The sequence below is a fragment of the Delphinapterus leucas genome, chromosome 7 (genome assembly GCF_059928025.1).
Source record: "Delphinapterus leucas isolate spDelLeu-1000000601 "Yukka" chromosome 7, BTC_Dleu_Yukka2, whole genome shotgun sequence".
NCBI lineage: Eukaryota > Metazoa > Chordata > Mammalia > Artiodactyla > Monodontidae > Delphinapterus > Delphinapterus leucas.
In genome coordinates this window covers 42834033-42855434 of record NC_143135.1, presented here as the reverse complement: position 1 = coordinate 42855434, position 21402 = coordinate 42834033, and the positions used below count along the sequence as shown (strand labels likewise).

At 43.8% G+C, this 21402-nt stretch overlaps 1 protein-coding gene across 13 annotated transcripts in view; it reads left to right on the top strand.

Moving 5' to 3' along the window:
* TEAD1 (TEA domain transcription factor 1) overlaps positions 1–21402 on the top strand; it is a 263630-nt gene that overhangs the window by 43572 nt on the left and 198656 nt on the right. The window contains exon 1 of one of the 13 annotated variants that reach the window (XM_089915148.1): positions 7–19526. The exons of the other annotated variants lie outside the window; for them this stretch is intronic. The gene's annotated coding sequence lies outside the window, so the exon portion shown is untranslated. Of the gene's footprint in view, positions 1–6; positions 19527–21402 lie in introns of those variants that run through there. 13 annotated transcript variants of the gene reach the window in all.

Sequence of the window (21402 nt, the reverse complement as noted above, 5' to 3'; positions counted from 1 at the left end):
GTAAGCGGGCATCCCCAGCAGCCCTCACAGGAATGCCTTGGGGGCATCAGAGAAGATAACGAAAGTGGAAGGGCTTTGTAAGCTGCAAAGTTCCTCTTCAGAGGGAAGGCATCATTGCTCTTACCATCATCTTCCTCACTATGCTCCTGCATCCCCTTGGCCTCCCTGCAGCTCCCCACACCCCCAGCCCTTGTGGGACAGGGGCTTTGAAATCATGTTTATAGAATGATGTGGTTCTTCTGTAAGGATTTTGATATCTCCCACTTTTTATTTTTGGTGGAATTATTGACATAATTCAAGTTTGAAGTTGTGTGAGAATAACATTTTGATTTTGTGTTAAGGGCATTTCTGAATCCAGTTCCTTCCTTTCCTTTTCTCTTCACTAAATTACATTCTTGTTTTATCCTTGTAGGGTTCTCAAGCAGAGTGCAGGGCTAGTCTGTAGTCAGATCTAACTTTTCTCATTCATTTTAGTGTGATCCAGGCTTTTTTTTTTTTAAAGGAGAAATTCCATCAAGTGCCAATAACCTCCATCCTAATGTTACCTTAAGTATCTTCCTCTACCCTGATTTGGGCTGAGTAGTATAAATTTTACTTCCATATGCTTTACATGTATCATCATATTCAATTAAGGGCAGTTCTGTAACTTTTAAGAGTTGGAAGACTTTGCTCTGGGGTGTTCTTGGGGGGGCGTCCAAGAGTCTTGAGCAACCACTGTTGAATTGTGGTTGCTTTCTGGGATTGCCAGAGCTTGGGAGGCTATGTCTTAGACAGTGACATTTCCAGGAATCAGGAAAGGGCCCACTGTCCTGGTCTGGGTTACCCTGAGACCCCTCCTCAGGATCTCTGCAGGGGCAGCAGCCCCTGTTTGCTCACCCCAAACAGTAGAATGAGAGCAGTTTGAGGAGGTGATAGAAGGTGCCTGGGGGTGGGTGAGGGACTGCGGTGGCATGCTGTAGCATGCTATGGAGGCATGTCCTTGTCCCAGAGTGAGAGAGGGAAGGAGAGGGCCCCCCCCACATCACTCATGTGAATGAGGGTAGGATACTGACCCATAGGCTCCCCAATACCTGAGAGGGAGATGCTGCCTGTGAGTCAGCCTCACGCCTTGCTGAGCCGCTGCACAGTCCCTGGCCACGCGGGGCATCGCTCAACCTCTGAGACTGTGTGCTGCGTGCCTGATTCCAGAGGGCTTCTCAGCACATCTCCGTCTCTTCCTCTCCTCCCCTTCCACTTTTTTGGTCAAAAGGCCAGGCTAGGGACAAGCATCGTTTTGCACTGAAAAGGACAAGCAGTGCTGAGGAAGATCTTGGCAGCCTTTTCAGAATTTGATCTGGGAGAAGCCCTTGGTTGGAGGTGGGGTAGGGGTAATGATTTAAACAGCAAAGAGCTTGACCAGATACACCAGCCTTGAGCTTTGAGCCCTGAGACTTGAAAATTATGCTTTGGGAAATAAACACTGGGGGCATGGCCTCCCAAAAGAGGGGAAGGCAGGGCGGGAGGAACATTTGCCCAGTAGCATTGCCCATAATGAAAATTCGAACCCTTCCACTTCACAAGCCAGGGTGTGTTGGTGGATGGAACAGGCTGTAGATTCCCTAATCTGCCATGTCCTTAAAGCATGAATGAGTCTTTGAATCCCCAGAGCCTATTGCTTCATAAATAGTTACTGAAGTGATTTGAATTGTAGATTTCTTTTCTTTGGGAAGGATGTTTGAAATCTAACTTGTACATTTTGCGGGGTCCCAGAAAGGCTAGGTGACCTTCCAGATCCCAGCCAGTAATTGGTCGAGGTGGAGCTCCGTTCCCAGCTTCTCCTCCTAGGGAGGGGCATTTCTCATCATATCGTGTTGCTCTTCTAATTAAATCGTGGATAATGTCTATGGCATGTTTAATTTCTAATTAGATGACTTTATGGATCAATTTGCATTTAATGTTAAATCTAATGTGGAAATCATTAAAAAGTTAGATCTCTGGGGAGAGGAATAGGCACTTATTCCATGCCTATTAAAAATAACAGGTATATGTCCTGTGTTAATACATGAAGCTTTTTTATGGGGAACAGGAAAAAATCAGTAGAAAATGCAGGACACATAGGTAGTGTGTGTGTTTGTGAATTGGAGAAACGTCAGGTGTTCAGATTTTACAATGCTTGTGGTGACTGTTGTAGTAGGTACCATTTACTGCAACTTTATTGCATGCCAGTCCTGTGGTAAGTCCTTTAAGGGCATTGTTTTGCTTAACTCTCAAAACAGCTCTCTGAGGTGAGCATTATTATTATCTCCCTTTATAGATGAGGAAACCGAGTCTCGGGAGATGAAGGTCTCGCATTCAGCAAATGGTGAATGCAGGATTTGAATCCAGGCCAGTTTGATTTCATAATTGATCTCAACTCTTCATTACATTGGGAAGTGCTCCCGTGGGTGCTCAATAATTATAGCCAATAGAACCCTGCACATGGTCTGGGTGTAAAGTCCATTGGATTCTAAAGTGTTTGCAGCAGATGGTAATTTGGGGGCAGCATCAGTGCTGCCATTACTTACTGCTTTCAAGGAGAGAGATGGCTCCCTAGGTGAGCAGCTGAGGCTCTCTCACAGCGTCCACAGGCTAAAGGGACAGTTCCTAGCAAGGGTGACTCCCTGTCCACAGCTTGTGTAAGGTTGGCCCCAGTGCCTCCTCTTGGAAGCCTCCTTAAGTTAACTCCAAATCTTTGAACATGTGTATACAGTGGGTTTCCTTTGGACAATGGATCCTCTATGGGATGTTCTTTTAGACTTATATATTTTTTAATTTTCTTATTTTTCTTGTTTGACTACGCTGTATTTAGTTAAGACTGCAGAGAATGTGGTTTTGAGTCCAGAGTCTCTTACTTACTGCCTGGGTCTTTGGACAGACCATTTAGACCTAGTTGCTAGTCTACTTGATGTCATTGTGGTTTCCTTGAGGACAGGTGAGTGTGGGAGTATGCAGCCCAGGGCATGGTGTGCACTTGGTAAAGAAGTTCCCCATTCCCTTCTCCTGTAGGAACAGTGTCCGTTTATTGATGAGATGACTGGATCCAGGAGCGCTCATATTTTTTCTGGCTCTTGCTGGTGCCTGTTGTTCATTCACTCAACCACTGTTCACAAATGCACAGCATTCTGGGCCCTGTTATAGCGTCTGGGGACACAGTGCCACTGTGCAGGACAGGAGGGATGCTCTACAGCCCACCCCCACGTCATGGGCCTTTCCCAGGGCTGCGGGCAGACAAGCAAGCAAACAAAATAAACACTAAGTGTAGTTGGTTGGAAGATACTGCCACACTACCAGCTCAAGCAGTCATTCATTCCCTTTTTTTCTGTAAGCGTTTTGAACACCAGTTATGTTCCCAGCACTATGCTAAACATGGACATGTGAAATTGGATCATGTCTGGGAGCCCAGGAATTATTTCACCAGAAAAAGAAGTGTCTGAGGAATACAGATCACTCTCTTGTGTTTTTCCGTCTTAAACATTTTAACTCTTTGAGGTTAAATACTCATTTGAACAAGTACAAGCTTCTAACCCCCACCCCCCTCCCCAATCCAGGGGACTTTCTTGTGTGTGGGGAGATGGACATATGAGTTTGGGTGTTTGGATTTGGCAGATGTTTGCATGGTTCTTAACTAGCGGTTCTCAAATATTCTTGTGCATAAGAATTGCCTGGGTAGCTGGCTAAATTCAGATTCAGGTGCTACACTCCCAGATACAGATCTTCCTTGATGGGGTTACATCCCGATATTCCTTAACTTTTACATTCTTTAATTGTAAATGTGAAATATGTTGGCTTTAAAAAAAAAATCAGACTACGTCTGCCATGTAAAATAGAGAAAGTTCTATAATACAGATCTTCCTCCACTTAGGATGACTTTATGCCCCAATAAAACCCATCCTAAATTGACAATATTGTAAGTCAAAATGCATTTGAAGCTTAGCCTAGCCTATCTTAGATGTGCTCAGAACACTTACCTTAGCCTAAAGTTGGGTAAAATCATCTAACATAAAGCCTCTTTTATAATAAGTGTTGAACATCTCATGTAATTGATTGAATAATGTACTGAAAGTGAAAGACGGGTTGTATGGGTGCAGAATGGTTGTGAGTGTATCGGTTGTTTCCCCTTGTGATCGCTGTCCAGCATCATGAGATAGTGTGGTACCACTTATCACTAACCTAGGAAAAGATCAAAATTTAAAATGCGAAGTACGGTTTTTAGTGAATGGGTATTACATTCAAACCTTGCAAATTTGAAAACTCCTTAAGTTGAACCATCCTTAAGTCTGGGATTGTCTGTACTCTGATTCAACAGGTCTGGTTTGGGGCCAACTGTCTGAGCTTTAACCTGACGCACAGGTGAGTTGGCTGCAGGTGGTCTATGAACCACATGTGGATGGATCCACACAGTGCTGGAAGAAAGTTCAATCTCTTCATTTTATTAAGGAGGGAAAACTATTTCCCAGAGACGGAAGGGATCTTGGAAGTAGTGGCAAAAGTAGACAGGATGGGCTGGGGCTTTGGAGCAGAATTGATGTGAAGTCTCGTCCTGTCTCTGTCATTTGTAGCCTCATACAGACTTGGGTAGGTCGTTCTGCTTCTCTGAGCATCCGATTGCTCATCAGCCTGCCTCACTGGCTGAGAGATGTGATTGGAGGGACCCATGCAAAGCATAGGATAGAGACTCGTGCTAGGTATTGCACATGCCCTGAATTAGCGTATTGGTTTCTCAGATTCCTGATTCATCCTTTGAATGTGAGTTGAGCTGCTGCATATACACCCCGTGATTTCTCTTTATTTCACAAGATGAAATGCTCTAACCACAATAAAGGAAATGAAACAAAAGAAAAATAGTTCACCCACAAGCGTGCTATTCTAATACAACTGTTTTCATTTTTCCTTTTAGCCCTTGTCTGTATGCAGACATATTTCTGTATGGCTGTAATCATATGTAGACTCAATTTTGTATTCTGCTCTTTTCAGTAAACCTTAAGCAAATGTTTTCCAAATGGTTACAGAGTCTTCAAGATGATTTTTAATGGTCTTACAATCTGTCATCCCACAGGCTGAATTTATTTAACCATTCATCTATTATTGTACATTTAGATTTTTTTCCCCTACAGTTTTGTGCTATTATAAATAATACTTGGAGATATGGCTTCATCCTATTGTAGATTAGTTCCTTGGGGTGAATTCCCAAGAGCATGATTTCTGGGTTAAAGGGCACAAACATTTTTTGGGGGTGCTCTGGATGGATTGCTAAACTGCTTTCCATAAAACTGGTGTCAGTTTACCATGCCACCAGCAATGGGGTAAGGTACCAGTTTCAGCATTTGGCCTGCATTAGATAAATGGTCATTTTTACAAAGATTTGGCTCAATGGTGCCTCATTGTTTACTTGGTATTTTTTCTATTATGATAAGGTTGAATATGGCTTTATTATTGTCTTTTTTGGGTTTAATTTTTTTGCTTTTGTTATAGGCAGGACCTAGCCATGTGAGGTCAGGTTTTCTGCTCAGAATTTTTTAGATTCTTGGATTTTACAGTTAAAAAAAAACAAACCAAACTACCAGTACCCAAACCCAGAGCCCATCAGTATAATAAATACTTTGGACATATTTTACGGTTGGATTAGCTGTTTGTGATCTTAACATCCTTGCAGGTCACCGGTTAATAGGGTGATACTTGGAGAGGAGAGGGGCTCTTCCTCTTCTCCTTGGAGTCCGCTTTGTTCTTTCCTTCCACTGTCATTCCCCCATTTCCTGTCCCCCTCCTTCCCTGTAAATACTGTTTTTGTCTCTTTGGAGATAAAACATGAAAGGATCAGCTTTTCAGTCATGCTCCTTCAACTTATAAAATGCAGGTTGCCTAAATTATGTAGTACGCAACCAGGTTAAAGAAAATCACAGCATTGTAGCAAATTGCCTTTAACTGCACTGCAAAAGCAAATGTCTCAGAATCGTAGAAAGGTGTGTTTGAGGGTGTAATCTTAGCTTGTGGTGAAGGGGGAGTCTGACTTGTTTTTCAAGTCGGTCTTGAATAGCTTTGTTCTGGAATGCTTGCCCTCCTCAGCATGACAGAGTTTGCTTGATGACAGACTCTTTCACTCTGCCGTGCATACCAGGGCCGCAGAACTGGTTTGCTTATTTGCCTGGGGTAAATGATGGAAACGCCTCCCTCTTGCGCAGCGCCCAGCATGAGAGGGGTGACTCTTGTCCCCCAGGTGCCCTTACAGTGGCCCCTGTGGTTGTCACTTCCCCCCCACCCCACAAGGACCACGAAAGCGCTGAAGGACACGCACTCCCTTGGGCAGGAGACACAGTTTCTTGGCACGTGGACGCCTTCGTTGGGTAGTGCTGCCCCAAGTGGGCGACAGTCTCATGTTGGCCGAATAGCCAGGCGTCTGTACATAAGAGAGTGGTCATGGCTCTATTGCAGTTTAATTCGTTAATGAAACAAGACGGAGCGCATTTTCCCCTCCTGCACACCTCCCGGGCTGTTTGAGATGAGGCACAATTAATTTATTTGTACTGTCTGTGGAGGCGTATGCCAGCTAATGTAGTGCAAAAGCTTTTATCTTTCTGTTTGTAATGAAGAGGGGCAGGCTGCTGGCAAATTGACAAGGATTACTGATGACTCATTCTCGGACTGCAAAGTGCTTTCTTCTGAAATGATAAAATGCGTGTACACACACACGTAGATGCAAACCTAGTTCCTGTTTGAAATGGGCAGAACTGGTTTGGGAAAGTTCAGGTGTCCTTGAAACACTGCAGGAGAAAGAAAGAAAGAAAAGGCAGGTGAAGCTATTTCTCCAGCTCCTTGGCTTGGCCTGACTGAGGGCAGGACCCCTTGCTCAGTGGCGGCTCTGCCTTTCTGAGACAGAAACTCCCTGCCCAACCTCGAAAGGCTGGCTCCTTTGTCCGATAGGCAGCCTTCCTCCATGGCCACCTCCCAGTGGCGCCGGGCAGATGCATGCCTGGTTTACCTGGGGGAGCCTGCCCTCTGGGCTGCTTCCTATCCAGGCAGCACCTTGGGGGCTTGGCTTTGTGAGGCTGTGAATTCTGGGCCTGTACAACGTTAGCCCGGGAGTGGAGTGCACTGGGTTCCTTCCGGCCTTTCTCTGAGTTCCCCAGGCCTGGGCCTTGGCCATGGCTGTGTTAGTTGTGAACTGCTCTGTCACCCCACTTTGACATGCTTCGGAAGAAGTAGTTTCTATAGCAGCTTACATTTGCTTGGCTCTGTATGGTATATAAGGCATTCTGGCATTACAACAACTCTGTGAGTTGGTTATATTGTTATCCCTGTTTTATGGATAAGGACATTGAAGTACAGAGAGGTTAAATAACACGTTGATGACCAAGGAACTAGCTGGTAAAAAGGCAGTTGTGATGAAAACCAGGACTTTGGAGTCTAAAACCTGATCTTGTGATCTTTTAATGACATCCATTCATTAAGGATAAAATTAAACATTTTCTGTATAAGAAGTATATAAATTATTGGCCAGGGAAGCTATTCAAGAATTACATGGGAGAATATAGGCATTTCTATAGTTCTGTGGAATAGAAGAAGGTTCATAGGATACTTTCTGAAGACCTGAAAACAGTCTGTTTTGCCCCATTTTGCACTGGTCTAGAGAAGTAACCTCTCAAGTGCAATCTAAATGTTCCTTCCTATGTCAGATGGCTGGTCAAGCTGGCTGTGCAATGTGGGCTCAGTATAAGCGCCCCAGTCGGTGCTGTGACCCGGGCGTAAGCAACGCAAGTCACTGCGTGGCCTTCTTGACTTTCAGAGCTGGAAGGAGCCATGGAGATTTTACAGACGAGGAAACTATGGCCTAGAGAGCGGGAGATTTTGTGTTAGGAGGAATTTCATTCATTTATCCCACCATCCATCCGTGCGTCTGGTAAATGTTTATTGAGGCTGTGCTGGGCTGGGAGATAAAGCTTGGGCTATGAATGAAACAGAGTCCTGTTTCAAGGGACGTACAATAGTGGGTAACACAGCTGGGCAGGCACTCACAGTGTGGGGTTAGGGCTGTGGTGTCTGAAGTGGGAGGGCTCTGTTGGGGGGATGGTCAGTGGGGGCTTCCTTAAAGGAGTGGTGCCTACGGTGAGACTTGAAGGATGGACCTGAAAGTCATTGAAACATGGAGAACCTATGTCGACTGACAATTGGGCCCATCCCAAACTCAAATACAGCAGAGGTCGGTGCCACTGAAAAGGCTTTATGTGCTTGGAAACAACAGGTGTTAGGCTCTGTGAGATTCAAGCACGTGTAAGAAGTACTCGCTCCAGGTCCGTGCCGTGCAGTACGTAGCCACCAGCCACATGTGCGGTTCAGCGCTCAGAAGGAGACTCCTCAACTGAGATGCTCCATCAGTGTGCAGTGGCCACTGGACTTCAAAGACTTAGTACGAGGGGCTTCCCTGGTGGTGCAGTGGTTGAGGGTCCGCCTGCCGATGCAGGGGGCGCGGGTTCGTGTCCCAGTCTGGGAGGATCCCACATGCCACAGAGCGGCTAGGCCTGTGAGCCATGGCCGCTGGGCCTGTGCGCCCGGAGCCTGTGCTCTGCAACGGGAGAGGCCACAACAGTGAGAGGACCGCGTACCGCAAAAAACAAACAAACAAACCAAAAAAACCTCATTGGCAGCTATTTTTATATTGATTACAGGTAGAAATAATATTTGGGTTGTTGGGTTAGTAGATGTTATTAGAATCAATTAACACGTGTTTCTTTTTCCTCTTTTTTTTAAACATCTTTATTGTAGTATAATTGCTTTACAATGGTGTGTAAGTTTCTGCTTTATAACAAAGTGAATCAGTTACACATATACACATGTTCCCATATCTCTTCCCTCCTGTGGCTTCCTCCCTCCCACCCTCCCTATCCCACCCCTCTAGGCGGTCACAAACCACCTAGCTGATCTCCCTGTGCTACTCGGCTGCTTCCCACTAGCTGTCCACTTTACGCTTGGTAGTGTATATATGTCCATGCCACTCTCTCACCTCGTCTTTTTTCCTCTTTTAATGAGGCTACTAGGAAATGTGCGATGACATGTGTGGCTCGTGTTGCGTTTCTGTTACGTGGCGATGCTAGGTGGAGAGCGAGGCCTGGGAGAGGAAGCGGGTAGGTGATGAGAGCACGGGATTTCGAGTGAAGAGGTGTGAGTCGGGTCCCAGGGGCACAGCCTATGGCAGGCCTGCGCATCACTGCACCTCTCTGCCCTCCTAACAGGGCACTAACAGTCTTATAGCTGGGGCTAAGAATGAAATCAGAATGCCTATGAGAAGTCCACCCCTTTATGAGGGGTGGCTCTCCTTGTAATAAAACAGTTTAGGGTGAAGACAGGATATGCCATGCAGTATATACCGATATTTTTAAAGACAGATGAGAAATTTGGCCAATTGCAGAATGAGAGGCTGGTGTGTGGGAAATGCATTCAGCACACAATGAATTACAGACTGGGGGTGGATTGTGGATAAGAAAATTCGATTTCTGTTGCACTTGGCTTGCTCTGCTCCAGGAATTCCCTCACCCCTCACATCGGAGTTTGCGTCCAGGCTTTCATAGTCCTTGTTCCTTGTTTTGTTTAGTCTCCAAAGGCCAACAAGGGCTAACCATTTCTTTACTACTTTTTTATCTTTGGGTATTTAGTATTTTTAATCCTAAAACTCGGCACTCATTAAATGCTTGATGAACGAATTGTCATTCTGTCAGTATTTACTGAAGACCTGGATGTGTCAGGTATCTGCTGGGCTCCAGAGATGCTGCACTGAACAGAAAACTACCCCGATCCCAAGTTGCTCATTGGGGGGAAGGAGACAGTTAACAGGCCAAGGTAGAGAGGACTGCAGGAGATACGAAAGCGTTCCTAACTGCTAGATCTTGTGGCCCAAAGGATAACTTGATTAAAGATAGCGAAGGAGAGAGCTAAGAGACAGTTGTAGCTGGCTGGAGTATACTTTCTTATAACTCCCTTTCAGACAGTGAAACCCAAGAGCTGAGTTTGCTTGGGATCTTACCAGCCCCCAGCCCGCAGGGGTTTCCAGCACTGTGGCAGTGTTCGATATTAATGTTACGTTTGTATATTAGTTACACTTTCCATTGTCGGTTTACAGACCGCAAGGAGCAAAGATGCTGCAGAACACGTGGAGCAAACTGATAGCCCTTCCCATCAGGAGTGACCTGGGCTAATTGGAAGGCTGTCACAGGACCGGTGGGGTAGAGGCAGTTTGGCAGGGCCAAGCAGGGGGTGTTTGGGGGCATGAAGTAGCTGTGACCTGGCATAGGATGGCAGGCAGGCAGACAGTCATTTCAGCGGGAGAGAGCATCTGATACTCATCCCTTCGGGCTAGTCTTATAATAGTTGCAGATAAATAAGCTGCCTCCAGTATGTTCCCAGAATATCTCTGTCTGCAAGATGTCTTTGAGGGGATGTTTGACTTGCGAGCATGTGGTTGATAAAATAAATACATTTTGAAAATGTAAACCTCTCTATGAGAGGTTTTAGTCTCTTCTCTCCCCTGGGAAAAATAAGGCCCCTCTTGAACCTCTCTTCTCCCCTCAGTGTAGAATTCCTGCCATGCTTTATAAGAAGAAATATTTTTGGAATGTAGCACCTGCAGAAATATAAAGGGGCTGTGCCCAAACCATTGGGCGGTGGCTATGGTGTGGATGGGTCCTTGGTGGTTTGTGAAGAGATAGCAGCCCTGACACCTGCAAAGCATTTGAGGTGCTGGGCTAGGGTTGGAGGAGCTGGAATTCAGAGGCACTTAAATTGCTTTTAGCTGGATTTTGTGGGCAGGCAGCTGGATTGGGCCATTCTCTCTAGTATTAGAGAATCCTTACTGTTCAGTCACACCTGGCTAGAACAGGACTTGGCACCTAGAAAAGTGCCTGGCATGGTATAGGAACTTAATATATGGTTGTTGAGTGAGTGAATGACTGAATAAATGAGTGAGTGAACAAATGAGATGCTTTTCTGGGCTTTGGAGATCTTGTTGGATGAGCGTGCCCCTGGTCCTTGCTTCTTGAGGGTAGTCTGTAGACCACCAGCAGCCTCACTTTGTTAGCATAGGATTCATTCGAGGATCTTATTAAAATGCAGGTTCTGATTTAGTGGAGCTGGGACTTGGCCCAAAAATCTGCATTTTAACACGTTTCCAGATGATGCCAATAGTGCCAGTCCATAGGCTGTACTTTAAGTAGGGGTTCTATTAAGGTTCAGTCAAATCATCAATGAGTCTTTTGTGAGTGCCTAGCAGCACTAGGGATTGTGGATAAAGGTGGAGGTCTTGGTCCTTGTCTCAAGAAAATGCAGTTATAGTGAAAAATCAAGACTCATCCTTAGAAGCTAGAGAAAAAACAATCATTGTTATATTCTGTGGCATGAGAAGTGGTCAGAAGAAAGCTGAAGGAGTAAAGGACCTCTTCATGGAGGTGGTGGTTGAGCCACAATGTAGAATCATATGATCTTGGAATTAAAGTTTTCTACTTCAGTGGAATAAGATCCCTGTTATTGCCCATCCAACTTCTGCTTGAATGCTTTCACAACAGGAATGTATCGTCTTTTGCTTGTATAGCACCTCATTGTTTATAAAGCAGTCTCACAGGCTTTGTCTTGAAATGTCAGCGGAACCTTGTGAGGTTGTATACATTTTACTGCCATTTTACAGATGTGGAAACTGAGGCTACTAGAGATTGTGACTTGTCCAAGGCTGTATTCTTTCTGGTGGTACTGCTGGGATCTGAACCTTTTGATTCCCAGTTGAATGTTCTTTTAACTGTACTCCATTTGGCTCTGATTCGATGAGAGAGCAGAGAAGTAGATCCTAAAAGCTTGATTGAAGATTTGGACTTATAGAGAGCAAAATAGAGGTATTATGGATTCTGGAGCAGGGATGGCTTGAGCAGTGTTGAAGGAATTGGAATACACAGATTTAGGAGAAGCTAACCCTGTACTCCATGGAGGCTTTTCCTACAGTACATTCCCAAATAGTCTCAAAGCATTCTAGAGGCACAGCTCTTTTGATGGGGAGCTCACTACAACAAAGGGCTGTTTATTTCATTAACAGGCCATTCTCTTATGTTGAGCTCAGATAAGGTCTCCTAGAATCTTTACCCACTAATCCCAGTTCCCTCTTTCCTGCTGAAGGCACAAGCCTAATTCCTCTTTTCATATGCTAGTCCATTTAGATATTTTCTTTTGAAAAATCTAAAGTAATTTTTCTTCCCAGGTTTGCAAATATATGCCCACTATGAAACATTGAGAATTTTGGAGAAGCAAAATATAGAGAAGCAGAAAGGAGAATTTAAAACTATCAGTAACTTCACCACTCATATGTAATTAGTGTTATGAGCTTTACACCATGTTGTCTTCCAGACCATTTTCAGTGCAGTTTTTTTTTTATAAGTTTATTTTATTTATTTATTTTTGGCTGCATTGGGTCTTTGTTGCTGCACGCGGGCTTTCTCTAGCCGTGGCGAGTGTGGTCTACTCTTCATTGTGGTGTGCGGGCAGGCTTCCCCTTGCGGTGGCTTCTCTTGTGCCTAGAGCACAGGCTCTTGGTGTGCGGGCTTCAGTAGCTGTGGCACGTGGGCTCAGTAGTTGTGGTTCGCGGGCTCTAGAGTGCAGGCTCAGTAGTTGTGGCGCACGGGGTTAGTTGCTCCGCGGCAAGTGGGATCCTCCCGGACCAGGGCTCGAACCCGTGTCCCCTGCATTGGCAGGCGGATTGTTAACCACTGCGCCACCAGGGAAGCCCCTTCAGTGCAGTTTTCGATGTGTGTATATGTTGTTGTTTTTACAAAATGAAATTTGTCTGTAGTATTTGTCTGTAGTATTTTGTAATTTTCTTTTTCTTATAAATAGAATTTTCTTTTTATAACTTTCATGTCAGTATGATATTGCAGTTGGTAACATTATTTCATAATGAGATAGGTAATTCTGTTTCATTTTGCCTGCTCCCTCTCATTTTTTAAACCCCTGCTTTTGGGTTAATGTCAGTGCCTCTGTGGTTTAGGTCAACTGTATCTCTGTTACCTATACCTGCGAGTGGAATGGTAAAGCCCAAGACTAGTTTGAAAATGACTCTCATGGCCCTGTGAATTGTTCATTCTCCAGCTTCGTGATCCTCATTCCTATTAGGATGTGGCTTCACACTCCTGTCAGCGCTCTGAAACTTGCTCACTTTTGACCATTCATCCCCCGTGGTTGCTGGAATCCAGATTTGAGATCTCACTTTTCTTACTGTGAATGCAGCAGTCTACTCAGGGCAGCCTGATACTGCATTAGCTTTTATAGGTGCCTCATCACACTGAGTCATTGAGCTCGTGGGCAGCCCAGTCCCTTAAGACTTTCTCATGTGATCTTCTCTACCCTATACTTGTGAGTGAGTGAGTGAGTGTGTGTGTGAGTGTGTGTGTGTGCGTGCGTGTGTGTGCGCGCGTGCGCGGGGTTTTTTTTTTTTTTTTTTTTTTTTAGCGAGGTGCATAAGTTGACATTTATCCTTATTAAATTTCCACCTTGTTAAAGTCAGCCGGTCATCATATCCTTTGAGATAGTATCAGGAGCGGACTCTGTTATCCTTCAGAGTCACTGTCCCTTCCAACTCCCAGTCACTGGCAAATTCCAGTGTCATGATTCAGCAAATCCCAGCAGTCAGTTATTCCTCCTCACTGGATTGTGAGTTGTTTGGGGCCAAGACCATACCATATTATTTTTCTTAAAAAAACCAATCCCTACTTCCATTTTTATTTTACATGACCTAGCGGATACCCAGAAAAATGTTGCCATGTGGATATTTGCTTAAACTCCAGGGTTGAAGCCATGGTGGTAGTGGTAGTATCATAGTGATGACAGATATAGAGAAGTCAAGGCTGGGTCTCTGGGTGAGGAACTTACAGTGGGGTTGGACAGCGTAAAAACTGAGCATCAGTTGTAGTAAAGATAAGTACAGAGACTTCTGGTGTTGCCCAAGGGTTGCCTGTTTTGCTTGAGTTCATTGTTGAGAAGGATCATTGATGCCTTCCAGGGAGGCAGGCAGTGGAGGGATTCCTCAGGGCACAGTAGGTGAATGGCAGGACGTCGATGGCAGGGGACGTGTTGTATGCTGTGAGAGCTGATGACAGGAAAACCACCCACCCAGCCTTTGAGAATTGGGTTGAGTAATGATCACAGAGAGTGTTCCTATCTGACTGTCCTACGAGATACAGAACAAAAGTTGGCTTCTTTTTCCTCTTTTTATTTATGTATTTATCCCCCCACCCCCTTTTTTTTTTCTTTTTTGCCACACCTCGCAGCTTGTGGGATCTTAGTTCCTTGACCAGGGATCGAACCTGTGCCCCCCCTGCAGTGGAAGGACAGAGTCCTAACCACTGGACCACCAGGGAACTCCCTCTTTTTCTTTTTATAGTCATTGAGCTTAAGGCTCACAAAGTTAAGACCTACTCGCCATTGATTACACCTTAGATGAGAGGCTGAACTAAGACCAGAACCCAGGAGCTCAGATTCTTCTCCCTTGGCCAGTCGTCATGGTGTGAAGGTGGCCTGGTGGCTCCTCCATTTACCCACTTTGGTGTCTGCCTTTGGCCCCATCAGCTTTCCTGAACCTCAGACCCCTCACCTGTGAAAGGAGTAATACCACCCCCCTTGCCTTTGTGGTGGTTGTGAAACACACGAGATGGTGCTGTGAGAAGTGAGCCCTGAGCGCTGGGCTCTGGACACAGCTGCTTCTAAGTAAAGACCTACTGAGGTGGATGACAGTGAACTTGGCAGCATTTCTTAACCTCAAGAGAGTTAAGGGGCAGCAGCCTGAGGGTTCCAGCTCCCCCGGTGTGGCTGTGGTCTTTTGCAGGCATGAAGGCAGCTCTGGAGCCCCTGCTTCCCACCCCCAGCAGTTTCAGCTCTCCTGGTTGGGACAAAGGCCCTTGTTTACTAAAAGGAAAGCTTTCTTCCAGGAAGAGGGAGAGGTTCTTTAGGGGCTGGGTCCAGTCACAGGGAGTTCGAGCACCTCCAGCCCTCCAGCCCTGGTCTTCTTGGAAACTTCAGGGCTTCTTCATTGCGTGGGACCTTAGTTTTTGGTGCAGGGTGAGGTTGCAGGATTCTGGAGTAGACACTCAACTTACCTCTCCTGCTGCCCCCGGGTATGGTAGATACAGATACAGATGCTGGTATCTGTCACACTTGCCTCAACTACAAGAAGGTTGGTTTATATTTGTATATAGATGCATGCCTACTTAAACAATGCACATATATGTGTGCATGTATATGTAAACAAATGTGCATTCACCACTAGATACACAGAAATACACAAACGCCCATTTTTTTAAAAAAAGAAAATGCAAGCTCTAAAATTATATTTGAGCTTGGTTTAGTCTTTCTTTTGTGTTGATTAAATGTTAATGTGCTGCAATTATTTTAATTTAGTAAAGGAAGTTCAAACAGGGAGATGGGAAGAAAATAACTACAGCTAATTGGCAAGAATCCGAGGCTATCCAGAAAAGTAGTCTAACCAGCAGAAGTTGAAATGTTTTAGGTATCTGGTTCAGGAGTTTTTTTGTTTGTTTTTGTTTTTTTATTTTTCCCTTTTCCAGTGTAGAACTACTGATGGTTTCCCTTCCAAAGGATGGCCATCTTCTCTTTTCTTTATTGTTAGCCAGGATTCTCTTTCACACTCCCTTCCTCCCAGTTCCTTTTTGGTTCATTCACTCTGAGTCTTGCTCAGTCAGCATTGGGGAAAGGGGGGTTTTGCAGGAAGGATTAGAAAAGGGAGAGGAAGAAGAAGTAGCAAAAAAAACCTTATCCTCCCACAGTGGTTCTCTGCCACTCTGGTCCCTGCCCCAGACCTGGGGTAGCCATTGGGCAGAGATGGGGTTAACATATTTGCCATTCCAGACATTTCCATGTATGTTAGCTCATCACTACCCTAGGAGAGAGCACATGAGGACACTGAGGCGTGGCAATGTGAAATGCATTGCCCTCATACAGCGGCAGAGTGGTGGAGTGTGCATTCCAGCCCAGCCCTCCAAGTTAAGAGTCAGGCTCCCTGCTAAACTCCAGCTCCTCAGGCCGATCTTTGCCTGCCCTCCCTGGCTCCTAACCTGCTTTATATTTTTTGAGTGCCTACGACGTGCTATGCACTGTTCTGGGTGTCAGCTGATGTATCAGCCTCTCACTGAACTGTGAGATCTTTGAGGGTGGGGCCCGTGTTTATTACTCATCTTTATCTCTCCAGCATAGTGCCTGGCCCAGAGTTGGCCACATGCCTGTTGAAGGCTAATTGAACAAATGCTTGTATGTTTTTTCTGACAGCCATCTAAATTTTGAGCAATCCAGATACCTACGACTTCTGTGTCTCAGCCTTGCAGAAGTAGCATATAGTAGACCATGCTTTATCTAGACATCTAGAGAAGGGGATAAGGCAGTCCCTCAACCACTGCATCAGTATGTGTGAATTGTGAACAAAATTTCCTTTAAAATGTTAATATGATTATGGTATTTCTTTACTCTGGCAAAGTTCTTTCAGATTTCTATGAATCTACACGTAATATCCTGAAATTCCAACTGCATCCTTTTTCTTCCTCGCATTTACTATTTCTGTTCAAAACCGGAATATGTGAACATGTTTACAGCCTATTAAGACCAAAGAGACTTTTTTTTCCTAGACTTTTTTTTTTTGTTTGTTTTGGTGCCACTGCCCCACCTAGAGCAAACTTTTCAGGAAGCACAGGTTTGCATGGAAGCAATGTATCTTAAAATAAAAATGAACTCAATTTAAAGAAGGAATGTGGAATTGAAAATATTATTTGTATTTAGGATTCTAGATATTTTGTTGAATTCAACTAGTTGTAAAGTGGGATAGACATGATCACTTCTTCCTTTGAAGATAGAATTTATCAATGGTTGTTCTTAAAACTAAAAAAACTCTATGAAAATTCACTGTATTCTAAGTTTCAGATGAAGGTATAATCCTCAAAGCTTATTGAATGGTGCTTGAACATATTAATTAAATAGAGAATTTTTATCAAATTTGATGGTCATGTGGAATGTGATGGGCTCCAGCTGGAACCTTGGTTTTTTTATTCTTACCCATTCACAAAGTAATATCATACGTAAAGTGGGGTGGGGAGGGAAGCAGGAAATGTTTCTTTGAGATAGACAGCCAAATGAAGCTTTTGCTTCTCTTTTATTTTATTTTTTTTGTTTTTTAATCTTTTGGCTGCACCACGCGGCCTGCTGGGATCCCAGTTCCCCGACCAGGGATCGGACCTGCGCCCCCTGCATTGGCAGGGTGCTTCTCTTTTAAATGAGTTGTTATGCATGAGAATGTATTTTCTTTTTAAAATTTACCCATAATTTTCTTATAAGATTTTGTAAAACCTTTAAAAACAGTTGGACAAAATTATAAACACCATTTTTTATTATTTTGTGAGAAATAGTCTGCCTCTTCAGAAGCAAAAATGCTGTCAGAACATGTGTGTATATATATTGGGTTGGCCAAAAACAAGTTCATTCGGTTTTAAGTAAAGATAGACACACTTTTCATCTTCACCAAGAACTGTATTGAACAACGTATTCACTAACAAAACGAACATTTTGGCCAACTATATATATATATATATATATATATATATATATATATATATATATATATATGTATGTATGTATATATATGATGTGGTCAATAATATTTTAGGGGACTTTAAAACTATTTAAGTGTTGGACAATCCACCCATGCCTGGGCTTGGAAAAAAAAGAATTGCCAAAGGTTATACTCTTGTTCTGTCTTATCTTACCCAGCAGAAGTTAAGGGTCAGATTGTGTGCTGATACATCTCTGTCTCCATAATTCACATGTTTTGTAATAAGGATGGTTTGACTAAATAAATGGAAGACTAAGCAAAAAAAAAAAAGAAGTAGTAATCAAGAGCTCCATATAAAAATGTCCTCTGAGTGCCTGCTCCTCTATTTTAGATCCTCAAATATCCTTTACCTATGATTTTTTTTGTGAATGGGTAAGAACAAAACCTAAGGTTCATGTGAGGACTTTGCTTACTGATTGAGGGTTTCCAGAAACCCACAGGCAGGTCTATCTCTTACCTTGATAACCTTTCCTTGTTATATCAGCATGACCTGTTTGGAGCTGTAACTCAAATGTGTGCATGTGCCCTGAAGTCAGCTCAAGTCATGCTGGAAGTCATTTGTACTCTTCAGTTGGGTCCTATATGCTCTGCATGGTGGGGTTCCAGTGTGGATGAGCCTCACTTGCCTCTCAGCATCACTCTTATAGTTCGCCTGGTAATTGGAGGACGAGGGGGAAAGGAAACACACTTTGCCCAGTAGCAAATCCAAAAATTTGTTCTCCTATGCAAAACATGCACCAAGAGTAGACTTGGAGGTGTATACAGCAGAACAGATTTAGGGGTGATGAAGTAATTTATATGGCAGAAAAACGTACAAGAGGAAATTCAGTACAGGTACCAGCTGCCTTAAAGAATGGACTAGGCAAAGAACAGCAGTTACTGCCCCCGCCTTCTGAGCTGACCCCTCAGTATCGATAAAGATTTACCAGCCTTTAAAGAATGTTTTCTAATTTTAGCCCGAAGAACAGGTGCCTGACAAATTGATCAAACTGCAGTTTAAACTTTTGTTCCTGCAAAGAGGAAAATACTCCCTTGACCTCAAGAGAATTTGAAGAGGTGATGTGTTTAAGCCCCTGTGCTGCGCCTGGCACCTGGGTCTCCGCCTGGGTATCCGAAGGTGGGCGTGGAGCTCTAACTTTGGTGGGGAGGGGTATAGATTCTGGAAATCAGCTGTTCGCGAAGAACATCCCCTCTGTTTAATAGAGGAAGTAGAGGGGCAGTGGGAACCTGTCTGGCAATCTTCTGCGGTTGGATCCCCCACCGTTTTTTTTTTTCGGTTTCAAGTTAGAAAATCTTTGGGTTTTCTGTGAGTTACAGTCGTCCTTTGGTATCTGCAGGAGTTGGTTCCAGGAGCCCACATAGATACCAGAATCTGTGGATGCTCAAGTCCCTTATGTAAAATGGCTTAGTCCAGTCAGCCCTCCATATCAGTGGGTTCTATATCCGAGGGATATGGAAGGCCGACATATTAACTTGCCTTGTTAACAACTCCTTAAGACAACCCTGCGTGTAAACTTTGAAAATCAGAGCAGTAGTCTAGCCTCTCCTTTTCTCAGCAGTTAATTAATTGACTCAGTACTTATTAAAGGTGATATTTGTTGAGTCAGGTCCTGTGGACGCATCTAAGCAAGATAAGGGTGCAGCCTTCACGGAGCTTGACACTGGCTGGATAGACCTGTTGACGGGCTCTGGTACAAGGTCCTGGTACTATGGGAGCATGTGGCAGGCCCCCCAAGACTGGACTTGGGTATCCAAGAAGGCTCCCTGGAGGAAGTAATATCCTTGCTGAGAGGGGAAGAGTCTTGGAACGAAACATGCAGCATCTATGTGCAGTGATGAGTGTTCCAGCACTGAGGGCTATGTTTGGATTGCACTATAGGTATACTTTGACTTGGTCTGACTTCTTTGCTTTGTGGTCCTGTTTTATCTGTCTAATTATCTACCTATTTATCTATAATTTTAATTATGGTAAAATGTACAGAACATAAATTTACTATTTTAACCATTTTTAAGTATAGAGTTCAGTGGCATTTAAGTACAGTCACATTATTTTGCTACCATTATCACTATCCATCTCCAGAACTGTTCTCATTTTGGAAAACAAACTCTGTGCCCATGAAACAATAAGTCCCCATTCCTTTCTCCCCTCAGCCCCTGGCAACCACCATTCTGCTTTCTGTCTCAATGAGAGTGATTATCCTAGGGACCTCATATACAATGAATCATACCGTATTTGTCCTTTTGTGACGGACTTATTTCACTTAGCATAATGTCCTCAAGCTTTATCCTTGTTGTAGTGGTTTTCCTTCCTTTTTGAGGATGCATACTTTTCAATGCCCCATTTTATTTTAACCCCAAGCATGTGTGAAATATTCACCCACCAACACATGAATTAGGTCTCTAGTCCCTTTACTGAGAAGTCATTCATGCATTTGTCCGGCCACCCATCCATCCGTCTTCCCTCCCTCCTTCCTTGATTGCATGTTACCTGCCAGACATTGGGCTAGTGACTAGAGATACAAAGAATACCTCTATCTACTCCCCACCCCAAACTTGTATTCTCTGAGGAAGAAGGACTCATAAACAATTAAATTACTAAGCAGTATCAGTGAAACGGTAATTGTGTGTTTAAAGTTCCATGAGAGAGAGGAAACACAGCAAATCTGCGTGAGAGCCAGAGAAGGCTTTGCTGAATAGGTAGCACTTGAGGTGGCCTTTGTGTGGCAGCCTTAGAGATGGCTAAGGGGAGGAAAGACGTTTCAGAAAAGAGGACCAGCGGAGCGGTGGCTGGGAGACTTGGCTATACAGACAGTCAGTCTAGTTGGGTAATTATCAGTTTAGACTCTGAAGTCAGACTGTTCAGATCCTGGCTTTGAGGATCCATGAGCCAGGTGGGAATTTACTTTCTCTTTCGGTGTCTTAGTTTCCTTGTTTCTAAATGGGAATAATGATAGTACTTTTCTCATAGTGTTGTTATGAGAGTTAAATGCATTGACAGATAAAGTGCTTAGAATAGGGCCAGGTACAGAATATACACTCTGTAGGTATTAGCTATTATTGCTACTGAAATGTTTAGAGGAACATTAAGTCCTTAGGCCTACCTAAAGTAGGCTATAATCTGTGCATTGTGTTTGCATTTGAAGGTTGCAGCTAGACCTTGGAGATTGGTTGGGTGGATCCTAGTGGTAAAGAGGATTCAAGTATCCACAAATGTCTGAGCTCTAAGCTTTCTTGTATTCAGATGCTTGAATACCTCAATTTGTACCTGAGTTTCCTTAAAGTTTCTTAAAGTCGGAATAATTTCTTAAAAATTACAAAAACAATGGAACATAAAAAAGTGTAAAATAAAAACCTGTAATGTCACCCTCCTAACAGAGTAACTGTTTCCTTTTTATTTTCACTTCATTTCTGTAGAAATATGCATAAAACTAGAGTTGTAATTACATATATATATACACATAATTTTATAAATATACACATATACACACAATTTTGTATTTTGCTATTTATTTATGTATTTCTCTGCCTTCGGGCCTATCTATCTATCTATCTACCAATCTGTCTACTTTTTTAGCTGCGCTGTGCGGCATGCGGGATCTTAGTTCTCCCTGACCAGGGATCAAACCCGTGCCTCCTGCAGTGGAAGCGTGGAGTCCTAACCACTGGACCGCCAGGGAGTTTTTTGCTTTTAAAATGTATTTTGCTTTTAAAATGTATTTTGCTTTTAAAAATGAATATTCTTTGAGAAACTTTCC